This window comes from Coptis chinensis, chromosome 8 (assembly GCF_015680905.1).
Source record: "Coptis chinensis isolate HL-2020 chromosome 8, ASM1568090v1, whole genome shotgun sequence".
Taxonomy (NCBI): Eukaryota; Viridiplantae; Streptophyta; class Magnoliopsida; order Ranunculales; family Ranunculaceae; genus Coptis; species Coptis chinensis.
In genome coordinates this window covers 72,798,096-72,814,809 of record NC_141463.1, presented here as the reverse complement: position 1 = coordinate 72,814,809, position 16,714 = coordinate 72,798,096, and the positions used below count along the sequence as shown (strand labels likewise).

At 39.2% G+C, this 16,714-nt stretch overlaps 1 long non-coding RNA gene across 2 annotated transcripts; it reads right to left on the bottom strand.

Moving 5' to 3' along the window:
• Positions 1 to 14,014: 14,014 nt before the first annotated feature.
• LOC147482864 (uncharacterized) lies at positions 14,015 to 15,611 on the bottom strand. Of its 2 annotated transcripts, none has more exons than XR_015206116.1 (2): positions 14,855 to 15,611; positions 14,015 to 14,607 (listed from the first exon to the last, which is right to left on the bottom strand). It is a non-coding gene; the product is annotated as an uncharacterized LOC147482864 (long non-coding RNA). The 2 variants fall into 2 exon arrangements; XR_015206115.1 differs by having other exon boundaries at positions 14,868 to 15,539.
• Between the last annotated feature and the right edge of the window lie 1,103 nt (positions 15,612 to 16,714).

Here is a 16,714-nt window from a genome sequence, read left to right as displayed (position 1 = left end):
GTTCTTTCCTAGATAAAGGAGATCGGGGGTGCCGTTTGGGCCGAGATGTTAAGGAGGTTCTATAACGTACCATGATGTTAACCGAATAAAAATAAAAATTTAAGTGTAGAGCTACCATAATTTTTTTCTATTTTCTTATTGGTAGATCCACAATACTATCAGTTAAAGCTATAGTTCACAAATCACAACCATTCTTCAAATCCCTATGAAGTGTCATGGTGGCATTTATTTTAATCTACTTAAGCCTTGAACAAGAACATTGATGGGTGATTATAGTATATAAGGAATAGATTCGATTTATATTGTTACATATGTAGACCTCTACTAGTTCATTAAGTGCAAGTAAAATAAGAATTGATACTCCTAGTTAAGGCTTTTGTATGACCATTATGTGAAATTAAGTATAAAAAGAAAAAGCCTTCTGACATAAATTTCAGTTCATAATCAAACTATAATGAGGTAAAAGTGAACATCCTCTCTAGATAAGATAGCAATCAAATCTTAATTCTCCATTCATCAAAATAGTTGAATTACTCGAGTGCATGAAACTTATGAGTCTTTCCTTCTCCATCAATTACATTCCGGATAAGGAAATTGAAATACGTGAAAGAGAAAGTGAGAATGAATTAGTCATGAATTGGACATACCAATCAATCCACGGGCATCGTGCAAAGTCTTAGTCTTACTTGCAACAGCGATCTTTGATTGAAAAATGAAGGGTTTCATCAACCACAAAAAAAAAAAAAAAAATAGGGGCGAAGTGAGCATATAGATAAACATAGATGTTTGGATATATTAATTACGATGAAGTTGGCGCAAATTTGCCCGACACTAAAAAAGTAGCAAAATCAATGTAAATATATTTAAACTTCTGGAGAAACTAACGTTCATATCTGATGAGCCATGTTGAACAAAAAAGAGAAAAGGAAGTGAAACAAAAAAGGACTTTGCTTCTGTAGTTCTGTGTAACTTGGTGACAGCACAAGATTTTTAATATCCGCAAAGGACAATTTTGAAACCCATGGAAGGAAAAGGAGTAGATGACCACATGGCCAAAAGAAATCATTTTTGTTATTCAGAAAATAGAGCACGCCTGCTCCTGCTGGGGGCTTCCTCTAGATGCACTGACAAGTGGTAAGGACCGGTTAATAGCAGCCATAATGTGCATATCCAATGAGGACTATAGAATAGATTTCATGATCCTTCTACCCTGAAGCCTAAGGTCAACTATCTTGATTTCTGATGAAAGCCAAGTTAGTAATTGCGACACAAGTCACACAAATCATGAAATAGATTTTCAAACACTGACCAAAATTTAGTGGGAGCTCATGTTGATCTTAGTAAATGGCAACTAAAACACTAAGACAAAATGTAACAACTCAAACAAGTTAACAGAGTGCACCTGCAGACTGGGTCAAGAATAATCCCTGTTGATGCAACAATTTCTTTTACAAATTCGAGCTCCTTAGTGGTGTTCATGGCATATAGCCCAGACCCTTTGCCTGTGGAGAAAAAGGAAAGTTAGATAAAAGTCATGAAGCAAAAACCTTCCTTCAGTCTTCACACATTTAGTAAAATAGAACACGCAAGTCAATGATACTTACATCTTAAATGTCAACAATATCATGTGAGCTAACACCTACGTTCAGTCCATAAAGTAGACCTTGAACATATTTATAGAAGTAATCGGGGTCAGCACAAACAGAGAACGCATGAACCGGTATGACCAAGATCTCAATATCAGTGATTTCTCAATTACAAACTTGGCAGACATAACTATATAATAGCACATACTTTCACCTTCAACTTACTCAACTATGATCCCAGGGAAAGACTAGCAATGGCTCCTCTGCTAGAAATAACATAGGAAAGACACACATGGTTTAGATTATCACCACAAACATATACAAAAATGGATTGCGGAGAAACAACCTTACATGTGCTAATGTGGTCTGCAGCAAGTGTGGTAGCTTGAAGAAAAGAAACTCCTTTTGGGCATAAAGTCGTGCAAGCAATCTTGACCTCCCCAAACTCCCATCCTCATTGCAAACAAATTCAAAATCAATGTCAGTGGATTTAACCAAAGACCCATTTTCATATGCTTCTTCAAGTGCCTCTCTTAGCTTGTTGATTTGCAATTTACGGAGAATCGATGACGACTTTCTCTAACCTTCCTCTGTCAAGCCACCAGTCCTTTGAGTTGCCAAGAATCTGTAACAAAAAAAAAAACACCTTTTATCAATTTCCATCAAAAAAAAAGAGAAACTTTTAATAAAATAAACACTTGTAAGCATTACCTTTGATGTTTGATGGTTGTAGTGACGAACTATTAGAGAGGTGGTGGTGGTGGACGAACTGGAAGGGAAGAAGATAATGAGATGGTGACAGAGGCGGTGGAAGCTAGAAGTGAGATTAGTTTCTAACTATTTCTGAATATTTTGAGTTTTTGTGGGCTGGAAATTTTTTATATATGCCGGTGCAATATAACCGTTGAAAAGAATCAATAGTGTCAAGATCTGATCCAACGGTCCAAACCGTGGGAACACCTACGAGTTCGGCCCGTGGAGAAAGGTTGCAAAATACTGTCAAGCCAAGGTACAACAATTATTACAATACCAACAGAGAGCAACCGTGGCTAATTATTCGACAGCTTTGGTCCGTGGCAAACGTTCTGGGTCGTCCGTGGCAAAAGCCCCATTTTCTTGTAGTGAGGACCTCTTTAGAATCTGTTGATATGATGCCACTCTAATAGCTGCCAGGTCGCGGCGTTCTTCCAGCAAATCAACCTCTCGGGCTAGGACTGAGTCATTGTGTCCTGACTCGACAAGCTCGGATCGAGTAGTTGTGATTGTCAGTTCGGTGGGAATAATAGCTTCTGTGCCATAACATAAGGAGAATGGTGATTCTCCTATGCTGGAGCGAGTTATGGTGCGATGAGCCCACAGAATGTTCTCTGGCTGGTTTGGCCATTGGCTCTTGTTCTTTTCAATCTTTTTCTTCAAGTTTTCTAATATGGCCTTATTGCTGGCCTCTGCTTGACCATTGCTTTGAGCGTACTGTGGAGTGGAGAATGCATGAACGATCTTCCACTTGGCCAAAAAATCTTTGACCGTTTTGCCTTTGAACTGGGAACCATTGTCCATCACCAGGGTGTGTGGCAGACTAAATCTGGTGATAATGTGAGTCCAAATGAAGTTTCTAACATGTGACTCCTTGACATGTGCCAAAGGAACTGCTTTGATCCACTTAGTGAAGTAATCGGTTGCAGCTAAGATGAAGCGGAACCCGGTGCTTTTCTGTGGGATGAATGGTCCCATGATGTCCATGCCCCACATGTGGAATGGCCAAGGACTTGCAATGTTGATCAATTCGCGAGACGGTTGGATGATGTTGTGGCCAAAGGTTTGGCATTTGATGCATTTGAGAACATATGTTTTGGCGTCGATCTGCATGCGAGGCCAAAAGTATCCTTGAGAGATTGCTTTGTGGGACAAAGAACGACCTCTAGCATGATTGTCGCATTCTCTTTCATGAATCTCAGCAAAACAATTGACCTTGAGTTGGACTTATGCACCTCAAGTGAGGTCTTCCAGCAGATTTTTGAAACAACTTGTTATTCAAAACACAATAGCGACATGCTTGATATGGTATCTGCCTGGCTTTGCCCTGTTCTGCTGGGAGTGTGCCATTCTGAATGTACTCTATTATGGGCTGCATCCATGTCTGACTCATCTGATCCTCAAAAAGTGGACATAGGTCGCTGACTTCTAAGACGTGCTCTACTTGGTAAGCAGGTCGGTCAACTACTTCAATGAGTAGTTGTCTCGGGGCGCATCTCGGTGTTTGTGTGGCCAAGTAAGTTAAACTGTCTGCATGACGGTTCTCGTCACGCAAAAAGTGATGTATGGTGGCCTTCTTGAAAGACGGAAGTAACTAATTAACAACTTTAAAGCATTTAGAAAGATTACCTTTGTTGGTAGTGTACTCTTTAGCAATCTGGTGAACGACCAGTTGCGAGTCACTAAAGACTTGAAGTTCCTGTACACCGAGCTGTAGCGCCATTATGAGTCCCATAATTAATGCCTTGTACTCTGCCTCGTTGTTGTAGGTCGCGAAGTCGATGCGAACTGATTTCTCCATCATTGCTCCGGCGGGAGACACTAACACAACGTCAACTCCACTTCTGCCAGGATTGCTGGAGCCATCTACGAAGAGAGACCAAACTGTCCTGTCGCTGCTCTTGGGGGGTAGGACATTTGTCTCTATTTCCCAATGTAGATCGTCCACAGGGATGTTGACGAGGAAATCAGCCACGACCTGTCCTTTCTGTGAGGTGCGTGGGACGAACTCGATGTGGTGTTCCTCGAGCTCTTCGGTCCAAACCGCCATGCGAGTTGTCTTGTTTTCCTTATGAAGGATTTTTTTCAACGGGAGGTCGATGAGCACTTTGATTGGGTGCTCTTGAAAATATGGCCTGAACTTCCTTGCAGAATATAATAATGCTAATACTGCTCTTTTGATGTAAAAGTAGTTCTTTTCGGCTGGAGTTAGTGTCTTACTTGTAAAGTAGATTGGTTTCTCTTAGTTGTTGTCCTCCTTGAAGAGAACCGAACTGATAGCAAAATCCGATACTGCTAGATAAAGTCCCAACGTTTCTCCGTCCGTTGGTTTGGCTAGGACGGGAGGTGTTGTGAGATACTCTTTGAGAGTGGAGAAGGCCTGGTGACATTGATCGTTCCATGAGAACTGCTCGCCTTTTTTGAAGAGTTGTAGGAACGGTCGGCACTTGTCTGATGCCCTATATATTAATCGGTTTAGTGTAGCGACCATGCCTGACAGCTTTTGTATCTGTTTCTTTGTCTACATGTCGGGCATATCCAAGAACGCCTGGATTTGATCTAGGTTATCTTCGATCCCGCGTTGTGAGACCTGATAGCCCAGAAATTTGCAGAAAGACGCTCCGAAAAGGCATTTTTCTGGAATCAGCTTCATGCTAGTTCGGTGTAATCTGGAGAACGCTTGCTCAAGGTGAGTGAGGTGGTCCCCTGCTTTTTTGCTCTTGACGACCATGTCATCAATATAGACTTCCATGGTATCGCCTAACATGTCTTGGAACATGTCAGTTATCAGTCGTTGGTACGTCGCTCCAGCGGTTTTGAGGCCGAACGGGAGGACGTTGTAGTAATAAATTCCCTGTTATGTAATGAAGGACGTCTTCTCTTGATCTTCCTCAGCAAGTGGTATTTGGTTGTACCCACTATAGGCATCCATGAAGGAGAGGAGCTCGTGGCCATAGGTCTGGTCCACAAGTCGGTCGATCCTTGGTAATGGAAAATTGTCTTTGGGTGTTTCTTGATTGACATTGGTGAAGTCAATGCAAAGGCGGACCGTGCCATTCTTTTTTGGAACTGTCACTATGTTAGCGATCCAATTTGGGTAGTCGACCTTTCGAATAAAACCAACTTGCTTGAGTTTATCGACCTCGTCATTGATTGCTTTTTGAAAACGTAGTGATAGTCTCCTAGGTCGCTGTCGAACTGGTCGAGCACTAGGATTGACATTTAACCTATGGCATGCAACGCTAGGATCTATACCTGGCACATCAATATGCGACCAAGCGAAAACATCTTTATTCATGGATAAAAAGTTTACAAGCTGGGCTTTGAGTGTGGGGTCGAGGTTAGCCCCTCCATAGAATAACTTAGGGTCGTTTTCTATTCCTAAGTTCACTCGCTTCCTCTCTTCAATTGGTTTCGTAGCTTGTGTTGGGGGAGTGTCCTCTGGGGGACTGAGCTCTGTGGGTGCTTTGTTGGTCTGATGAGTGATGGGAGTTCTTTGCGGAACCGGAGCGCCTTCTTCGTGGTTATGACAATAATAGGATCCGGATGACTTACGGTCATAACAACAGAGGCTGGAGTACTTTCCAGAAGCTGTTTTGGTTGTACAGGATCTGGTGGGGCGATCTCTAGGGCCTGAACGAGCGGAGCATTGACTGCAGGAGCGACCTCTGGGGTCTTGATGACTGAATCAATAACTGCCCTAGTGACTTTCGGGGTCTGTACAGATGGATAGACCTTCTTGCTGGAGCCCCCAGCGTTCTGAGTTGGTGCGTTGCCTCTGACCTCAGCGACCAAGTCTTTGGCCATGGTATAGCTGGTTGGCTCGTTTCTTACGCTGACAGGGGGTTCAGCTGTCTTGTTCGCTGAAAGGATTTGATTACAATGATAGGCCTCGAGCTGGTTGCTGCGAAGCTCCATAATGCCCCGGGGGCCTAGAAAGCAAAGGACTTGATGCAGTCTAGATGGTACGGCCTGCATTTGATGAATCCAACGACGTCCTAGGATGGCGTTGTAGAACAATTTGATGTCTAAGACGCTGAAACGCGTATTGAAGCTGACTTTATCCTCTCTTGATCCCACTGAAAAACTGAGAGTATAATATCACCGATTGGGTCGGCTCTGGAGCCATTGAATCCATAAAGAGGAGCAATAGGATCTATGAAGACTGACTTGGGTAGGTTCATCTCCTGAATTGTGTGGTAGAACAAAATGTCGCATGAGCTGCCAGGGTCTATTAGGACGTGTTTAACTGTCCAATCGCTAATCTTGACATGGACGACGAGCGCGTCGTTGTGAGGGAGGCAGACCTTGTTGAGGTCGGCCTCTGTGAAGGTGATATCCCCTGATTGGCGACCTAAATTTCGTGGAGCGTATGCTGCTTATGAAGAAAAATGATAAACTTCTTGAAGAGCGCCGACACGCCTTCGTTTCTCTCTGGAAAAAGTAACAGAATCATCTGGGACAGTGATCATATGGATGGTTCTACCGTTGTCACGATCTGACGAGTGCTGTCGTCGCTCATGATGAGAACGGTCTATGGGACGTCCTCTGCTGCGGGAGCGAGCTTGAACGCTTTGGCGTTCCTGGCGAGGAAGAGATCTGCTGCGTAATCGGCGAGCCATGAGCTTGTGGCGTAAGTCGCCGTCGGCAATGTTGGTGTACTATTTAATCTGTCCAATTTTGACGAGGTCCTAGAGATAGTGCTTGAGCCCCAACAAACGTCGGTCTCGTGACATTTTGCTTTGGAATGCAATAGGGTTTGTCGTCGGTCGGCCGAAGTTCACGCCGCCGCGAGTCGGAAATATGAAGGTCGCTTGATCTTTTCTAATATGTAACTGGGAGAGCGTGTCAAGACAGCGAACTCTCTATTGTTATCCAAACGGTTCCCTGATTTGGGTGCTTGTGACCTGGACCGCTTTTTGGCAGGTGGGGTGTCGTCAGAGATCGCCGCCACTTCCTGGTCGTCTGCTAGACGTGGTGTCGCAACCCTTCTTGCTGTTTAATATACTTGTCGACCCAAAGCGTACAGCTCGGACAGGGTTTCTGGGCACGATCTCATTAGTGATCTGGAGAGGTCCGTGTTACGCACCCTACAAGCGTTAAAGAATGCCAGTGTGGCGAAAGACTCTTTGAGGCCGCTCTCCATACACAATAGTTCAGCTTTGAAGCGACCTAGGAACTAGCAGATGGTCTCATCTTCTCCGACTGAAAGCTGGAAAAGTGAATCCAAATATGCTTTTTTATGTCTATTGTGCACGTACTGGCTAGCAAACAGATCTGTGAGCTACTCAAAGGTCTTGATCGAGTCTGACTCGAGTAAAAGAACCAGTCGAGTGTGCCATCTTTGAGACTGGTGGGAAAGAGACGACAGTGAAGGTGGTCGAACTTCGGGGAGCTGTAAAGGGCAAGGCTTTGAATGTAGCGAGCTACATGCTAACCGGGGCATGTGCTGCCATCGTACATCGGGAAGCGTGGCTGAACAAAATCTTGGGGAGAGGGTTTACTGAGTACCTCTGTGGTTAATGGGGAAGCGCGATATCTCTTGAGCATTTTCTGAACGATCTGGGTTGCGTCTTTTCATACTGCGCTCTGGTCGATCCGTTACGACAGCTCGTTAATCTATTGATTAACTTCGTTGATGTCGTTCTTAGCGACATTACCAGCTAGTTGTTGTTAAACGTCAACTTGTGCACGAAGAGCTTGGAAATGCTCTCATTTGTTAAGCCTAGCTGGTTTGCGAGGCCTTGTACTTGAGCTTCGAGGCTTGCCATGCTTCGTGGGCTTGAGATATTTGGTTTTTGGGTTGTGTGAAAATGGTGTCTCAAGTAATCGAGACCACAGACGGCACCAATGTAAAGGTGTGATTCAGCTTTCCTTTACATACACAGTTGAACGGGAACTGGAATGGATTATTATAGGGACCGAAGTTCGGCAGGGAGCCGAACCGCCTCGTATCTTGCTCGATTACGAGGGGAGAGAAGAATCCGTCCGGGCGTAGTTCATAGGAGGGTATTTATAGATGTTGAGAGTGAATCCTTGCTCACCACGTGTAAAGTGTACCCTAACGGGCGTGGGATCCTAGATTAAGGCGTCGCGAACCGTCTTTATAGATCCGGCTGTGATGATGGGGATTAGTAGTCTGGGCAAGTAGCTTGCGGCAGTGGTCAGTAGCTGGTGGCATTGATTTGTGCATGTGTCTCTTCGTTCATGATTGCTTCTAGAAGGTAAGCTGAGTCACGTTATAGCCAGATTCGTGTGCTGGCGCGAACTGTGCTGGAGCATTCTCTTAGCTTATAGACGCGATCTGGTTCCACAGGTCGGTGTGGTATTTCTATCATGCTGAGTACGCGCCTGATATTCTGAACGAGGATATCACTCGCTTACAGGGACCTCTGCCGATGATGAAATAGTGAAGTTCTCATTGTAATTTATTCGCTAGTATTGTCCCAATCGAACTGCTTACTAAGGGTGCTAGTATTCCAGAATGGCAAGGCTGGGAACCTTCGCCAACGACAATAATTGTCATATTGTTTGTTGTCCAAGAACTGACACTGTATTTTTGACTTATTTCATATATCTTATCAATATACATTGAGTTATTTAATCCAGTTTTGTTAGTTGTTCCTAATCTTTATCAGGAATATGCAAATATGAATGCACGTACACCGAATCAAATGTACTGAATTGTTTCTTTTATTATGCTTGTTGTCCACCGTTGTATCCTTAAACAATTCAACTAATTAGAAAGGAGATTGCAGACTTTGTCAAAGTTTTATAGAAGAGATTGAAGACCCATATTAGTACTGTACGTCAAAAAACTTGCATATTGTTATGATTTTGGGTTTACCAGATGTTGTAAATTTATCATTATTTATGAATGATGTAGAAACTTGCAATGCTTCATTTGGTGGAAAGTTCAACATGAGTTTTGCTGACCTGAAGAAAAAGAATGAGTACGAAAACAAAAATTCAGACAACTAAAAATAAATTTGAACATTGTAGTTCAATTGGTGATTGCAGACAATTTGTTTTCGTAAGAAAAGGGTTTGGTTCACGGAACTTGGATTTATGGAAAGTTGAGTTTGCCCCGCCATTGTAAGATGATGAGAAAGGGCTACCAGTATTATAACACCCGGTTTTTTTTTTTCAATATATGATAAATATTTATATTATAAAAAAATAAAAATAACACAAAAGAGGATAAAGATTTGTTGGATATAGAAAACGTGGGAAAAAGAGGATAAACCTTCTTTCCTGTTTTCGGGGGTTTCAAACACTGAGAGAAAAAGGAGAGTTTGACATAAAGAAAAGGAAAATATTATTGGGATTGGTTTCTGATGACTGTTACGTTGCGTTTTTCATTCTCAAGTTTTTATTCATTCACGCTGCTCGTAAACACAACAGAGGTGTGTAGATTAATTAATCTTTCACCGAACTTTTATCGAATGTTTTCTCTCGAAACAAATGGTTTACTGATTCGATAAAACTGATTTCATATATCTGTGCAGTGTTTATACAAAATGGATTACATATAACTGTGTCAGTTAAGTTTTATTCATTTTGTGCCGTTCTAAATTATTCTATATGCTCTGTCAAAATTGTTCTTTAAATTTAAAGTAATGAGTATTGAATACTTTTATATTGCCGATTGAGATGGAGTATATGGGTTGTTTTATACTGCCGATTTAGATTGAGTATAAGGGTTGTTGTATACTGCCAAGTGATTGAGTGAATATATGGGTTGTGGTGTTTGAATCAAGTGTTTTGGTGGTTTAAATTTGTTGGTTGTTGTTGTCGGGTGATGGGTTATGTTTGGTTGTTGTTTGGGTATTGTTGAAGTCGTCCATATGGTCGTTAATGGGGTCGAGGTTGATTTTTTTGAAGTGATGAAATTGGGTTTTGAAGATGGCAAAAAGTTGGGTTTTTGATTGGGATCAAAACCGAATGGTTTTGGTGTGGTGGTGAGTGAGAGGGGTGGTGGTTGTTTCGGTGGTGGTGTGAGTTGTTGGGGAAGAAGAAGGAGGTAAAAGACGACTTGAAGTGGGCTGGTTTTAGTTTCTTTCCGTTGAGCTTGGGCCGAATTTGAATGGTGGGCTTGAGTTGTTTAATAAATTTTTGGGCTTAAGTAGTTTATGGTTTTGGGCCTTAAATTGTTGGGTTGGTTTCTATTATTTTTGTGGGCTAGATCCTTTTTATTTTAAGTGGACCAGATTCTATTAATTTAGATAGGCTTTGGTTATAGTTTGTTTTTGGACTGAATCTGTTCTAGTTAGGCTTGGTCTAGTTATAAGGGCCGGTTATTAACTTTGTGTGGGCTGGGCCTTTAACATATTAAGTGTTTTTATGTGGATCTATTTTAGTTGTCATGGGCCGGGGTTTTTGTTTTAGACTTTTGGGTTTAGTCTTTGGTTTTGGTTAGTTGGGCCTGAACCATGGCGTGCTATGACCATGAGCCATGACCTTAACCATAAACCATGGCTAAGACCATGAGTCTGTTAACCATGAAAATGATCTATTGTCCGCGACTAGGACTGTTGACTGTTGATCGTTGACTCTAACTGTTTACCATTGACTTTTTGAATGTTGACTTTTTAGACTTTTGATATATTGAACTTTGTGTTGACAAATCCAATAATAGGATGTTGTCGAAACTTGTATAAACATATTTGTAATTATCTAATAAAGATTTGACGTGGTATTCTGCAAATATATATATTGTCACTGATGGATTTTGACTTTGACTATGTGGCTGATAAGAACTACGAAGGCTTGATTCCAATCTTGAAAGATTTAGATACGCAGACAGCTTTGAGCAAAAGTGCATCCACTATATTATATATTATATAGTAGTTATTATGATAATTATATATGTACAATGTTAGTACTTAACTGTGTACGTGCTTGTGGTGGTTTAAAAGGTATTCACAGGGCATTTAATTAATGTGTTAATCATAATTGAGAATCGGGATATCTATGATTTATATAATGGATAATGAGGTGAGTTAATTGGTTATTGTGTTTAGAATTTTTATTAATGATTTTACTGTGTAAGAAGATATTTATTTTATGATGAAAATATTATAATAAATTATAACTCTTGGGTGTTAACAAGTGCTGTAAAAAGTCTTGTGAAAATTTAATGTGTCGCCCACATCTTTAGATCTCTTCACGCCTCTTTGATGGAAAGAAATGAAATGAAATGTTTATGACTAATGATGTCATGTGAAAAGCCGCCTTAGAGAGGAACTAAGGCATTCGCCTTGCGGGTGGGCTAGATTCCTTGAGTGTATGGGAATGTAGGTCTAGATTCCTTGAATGTGGTGGGAATGAGTTAAGGTATTCATTGAATGTGCCATGAATGACCTGTTAGTGTTATGATGGGTATTCCTTGAATGTGGCGGGATTGACCCAATGTATTCATTGAATGTGCCACGAATGACCTGTTAGTGTTATGATGGGTATTCCTTGAATGTAGCGGGAATGACTCAAGGTATTCATTGAATGTGCCATGAATGACCTATTATATTTTTATGCCCAGAAAAGGCTTTGTTTATGTGTATGGAAATCCTAGAGATGGCTGTGACTCACAAGTTACGAGTTTACAAGATTGAAATATGTTTCCTAGAGGTGATATCCCTGCTTGGGACATATGTCTTGTAGTGGTACTTGGTGTGAGTGAGGCACACGGGTATGTGTGATTTGGCAAATGCGTGAAGTGCAAATCATGGAGTATGAATTAAAGGTTGGGCAATGTTTATTAATAAATGAGTCAATGAGATAATGAATAAACAAAGTAAAATATTGATTTTACGTATGACTGAGTTATTGCATATGAATATTTATGTATTATGATGTACATGATTTCTTATGAGAAATATATACGTAGTTTGTGTGAGTTGATACTCACAATAGATGAATGTACTCCCTGGTTGTGATATTTTTCTCGTTCTCATAAGTAGACGAGTGGGTTTTAAGAAAAATATTGGCTTTAAGTGTGAGCGAGTTGTTGGATATGATTGGTGATATATTATGATATGATGCATATAATTTCTTATGAAGGAATGTGAATATGGTTAGCATGATATGATTGATATGGTGATGTGATATGAATGTTAGTTAATATTGGTAATATATTATAATATGATGGATATGGTGGTGTGATATGAATGTTAGTTAATATTAGTGATATATTATGATATAATGGATATGGTGGTGTGACATGAATGTTAATATTGGCGATATATTATGCCAAATTATATATACTCATGATGGTTGCAGTGAGAGTGAAATAGATGTATACTATAAATGATTACGTTTGGGAAATCTAACTTTGTTTTGCAGGAGGGTAGGACTTATTAACTTTTTATGTAGAGACGTTGTCCTACCCGAAGACGACGTGCTGGCTTAAAGGTAAAGTGTATCAAACTCATATTTAAATAAGTTATCATATGTGTATATGTGTAATAAGTGGAATGTAAGTGGTAATTATATTGTGAGTTATTTTGGAAAGTGAGAATGATGAATATTGTTATATGAGATTTCTTGAAAATGTATATTGAAGGTTGAAATCTTACTTGGGAAGAAACTGCATGTCGTTTTGAGAATACGGAACTAAATTGTCTTCCAAGTTGAAATGATTGTAATAGTATATTTCTTGATTTGAAAGATTGAACATACTGCTATACTATTTTATATTTTTAGTCTTACTCATATCAGCAAATTGAATTTGTTGATCCATTTTTGCTTTGTTTTGCAACGTGGGTGTGTTCTTAGAAACATAAATTGTAGAATGCAGTAGATGACAACGTTTGATTTGGATTCGCTTTTAGATCAGCAAATTCAATTTTCTGATACATATTTGCTTTGTTTTGGAACGTGGGTGTGTTTTTAGAAACATAAATAGTAAAATGCAGTGGATGACAACGTTTGATTTGGATTCACTTTTGGAGCCTTACTGGTTTAAGTTTTCTAAAGTAGAAAGTTTTGATTTCAAACAGCGATAATATAGTTGGTTAGTAAAAAATTTATTTGTGAATGAAGAGTTGTTCTTTAGGTTTTAAAAATTGTTCTTATTTTTTCTATATCGTGTTTAGTAATGGGTTATTAGGGTTTCGTTTCATCCTGGGTTTTCAGAAGATAGAATAGGGTGAATAATTCCCTATTTTAATTTTCTGGAAAATTTAGAGTGTGACAAGTATCCTTCTGGGTTTTAATTATCCTAATTATTTTCATACTGCTTTCTACCAACTCTGAACACCTTTTCCTCATTTTGAATGCTTGAAATGCCTTATCGTAGTGCTGTCTCTCCCAAGTCCCAAACTCTTGCTTCCACTTCCACGGTTCCTGCTCCTGAACACAGCAAGGTGGCCTTTGCTCATGTTTACCAGATTTTAGGCCGTCTTTCAAATTGTTTTGAGTTGGTCATTAACGAGCTACAATCTTGGTTTAAGGTCTTCAACATACTCTGTTCATCTGATCTCCAAATGATTCACCTATATATATTAGTTATCACCAGTCATCACCACAGTAGTCCACTACTCCACACGCACTATCACGTTTGTCTCCTCGCATGCCTTCCACACTCACACCAGCAACACCAACACATTGAACCAGCACACATATAAAAAGATTAAGGATCCTAGTGGATTTGAACCACCATCACCTCGGACTCGAGATGAATAAAACTTGTTTGCTTTAGGCGACAAATCCACAAGGGACTCAAGATGTGCACTTATACCACCCAAATTCTTTACAAGTACATTCTTAGACACAGACGTCCTTCTATCAATACTATTGCGAATTTCATTTACAATTGAAAAAATAACCACTTCATTTCTCAAGGCCAAATGAATTTTTGCAACTTGTACAAGGCCAGTTGCTACTAGCCAATCTCCAAAAGTGGTCCAAGCACTAGTAACTCAAATCACAAGGCCTGCAACAGTCTGCAAGCCACACCTCATAGGCAAGCTGCTTCTAACCAGAGGAAAACTGCATCAGCTACACCTGCTGTTGCTAATAGAAGCAAACATCTTCAGACCTCAAATCAGAAGGCCTGCAGCAATTTTGACCTCAGTTGCGAAGAAGCAAACATCTTCAGACCCTTCTGCACTATTAGAAATGCTTTTATTCTCAATAAGAAGTCAAAACTTTCCTGGATTTGAGAATTTGATATGAGCTACGTGCAAACAAAGGACGCCAAAAGATACTTTCCACGCTTTGAAGGCTCAACAAAAGTAACCTCTTTATCCTCTTCTGAAACCAAAATACACTGCAAGAAAGATTCAAACACAATGAGTATATGGTTTTCACAATCACATTCATGCATTAATATGAATTTCTGATACATACAGACTTAAAATATATATGTATTGTTCCCATTTAAAAATCCTTCTGGTAATACTATAATGCAACTAGTTCAGTTGATTACAACATTCCAAATAAAAAATTATGTTAAATGCGTCTAGGTTTGTTATTACCAAAGAATAAAAAAAAACAAGCACAGATTATTATCTAACATGAAAAACTTACAATGGGATTCTCCACGTCATCTGATTTATCCCCTTATTAACATCCGTCAACCTCTGAGGTAGCATTTCTCCATGATTCTGATGAAACCACGACCCAACCCCCTTTTCCGAACCAAACCCCGTCAACTTACTTGTAAAATCATCAGCTTCCGTAAACACCTTAAGTGTACCAGTTGCACCACAATGCCTACAACCTCCCCACCACTGTCCAAAAGACTCTCCACAATGCGAACATACCCAATGCGTATTACTCTTACCCTTCTTCTTCTTCATTCCCAACTCCCCAGCCTTATTATTATTCCTCAAACTTTCACCACCTCCCCCAGAATACGCCTTGGAGCAAGACTCGTTGTTACTCTTCTTCTCAACTCCACTAACACAATTTTCTTTTTTTTTGTTTTAAATCTTCAACAAATGAAGCTAAACTAACTTCATTATCATCAACATCTGGGACTTAATTGGAATTAGAAAATGGGAACAATATTACCTTTCACCCTAAATCGAACAATTTGGGTGCTGGAAATTGAACTAAATAGTTGGTTGCTTGCTTTGATTTTGGAGAACTAATCTTACGAATTTGGGTTTGGAATGGAGAGAGAAAGAGGAGGTAGAGAAAACCCACACCCTTCGTAAGATTATATTTCGAAATTTTGGTGTTTAGATCTGGGCGTTTGATTTTTGGATGCTGTCTGAGAAATTCATGTCTCCCTAGCCCCACCGATATATATATAAACTTTATTTTTGTATATCTTTTGACTTTTGTTCGACTGGTTATTTATTACCCTAGGAATGTTTTGCTCATTTTACATAGTTTTATGCATAGTATTCTTTGAGACGAAAAAGAAAAAAATATAAATATCAATGAAAAAGAAATTTATGATCGGTATATTTTGATAAAATTTAAATATTTTTTAGTTTAATGATATTTTGTTCTATATAACTTTTATTTAATATTTACCATTAATAAATAAATATAAATAATGTATCATGATATATCAAGAAATATCCACAATATCCATATATTTGTCGATATTTTGGATATATTCACGATATTTGCATGTGAAACAATGTCAAATATCCCCAAAGAGAAGGATATATCCACGATACATATCCAGAAATTGAGTATCGATAAATACCCATATCCTGATATTTTGTACTATGGTTTTATGTATTCTTTGAGACGAAAAAGAAAAGAAAAGAAAAAGAAATTTATGATACTTGATAAAACGTAAAACACTAGTTTTACCTACTCTTAACTATTTATGCTATGAATAAATAAAACTAAATGCTTAATTACTGCTATGATATCAAAGTTATCTACTCTCGGTTATCGTGAAATATCTAGAGTTTAATCCTAATTGTTTAAAACGAATTTCCTTTAAATATTCTAATAAAATGAATGAGAGTAATGAATCGAAATTATACTAATATGGCGATTGAACTAATTTATTTGTTTTAACTTATACTATGATAATTGAATACTAAAATGTGAATGTGGAAAGGGATTAGAGGGATATATTTGATTCCACTTGATGTATTCCTAATATGCTAGTGTAGATTATTACAATTCTAACCAAATAAGATTAAGTGTTTGATCCTTAATTACTCATGGCAATCTCTGTCAACTAATAATTAGCATGTGAGGAAGTTAAACTCATTCTCATGGCGAATCAACTAACATACTAGAGTGAAACTCTTAAAAGGCAATAATCCTAACTAACACATCAAGTCTTCATCAAGCTTTATCAAACCCCTCTAATAGAGATTTAGCTAGAAGTCATTAGACTATCATTAATATATAAAATAGAAGAAAACATAATGAAGAACAAACTTAGATTTTATTAATCT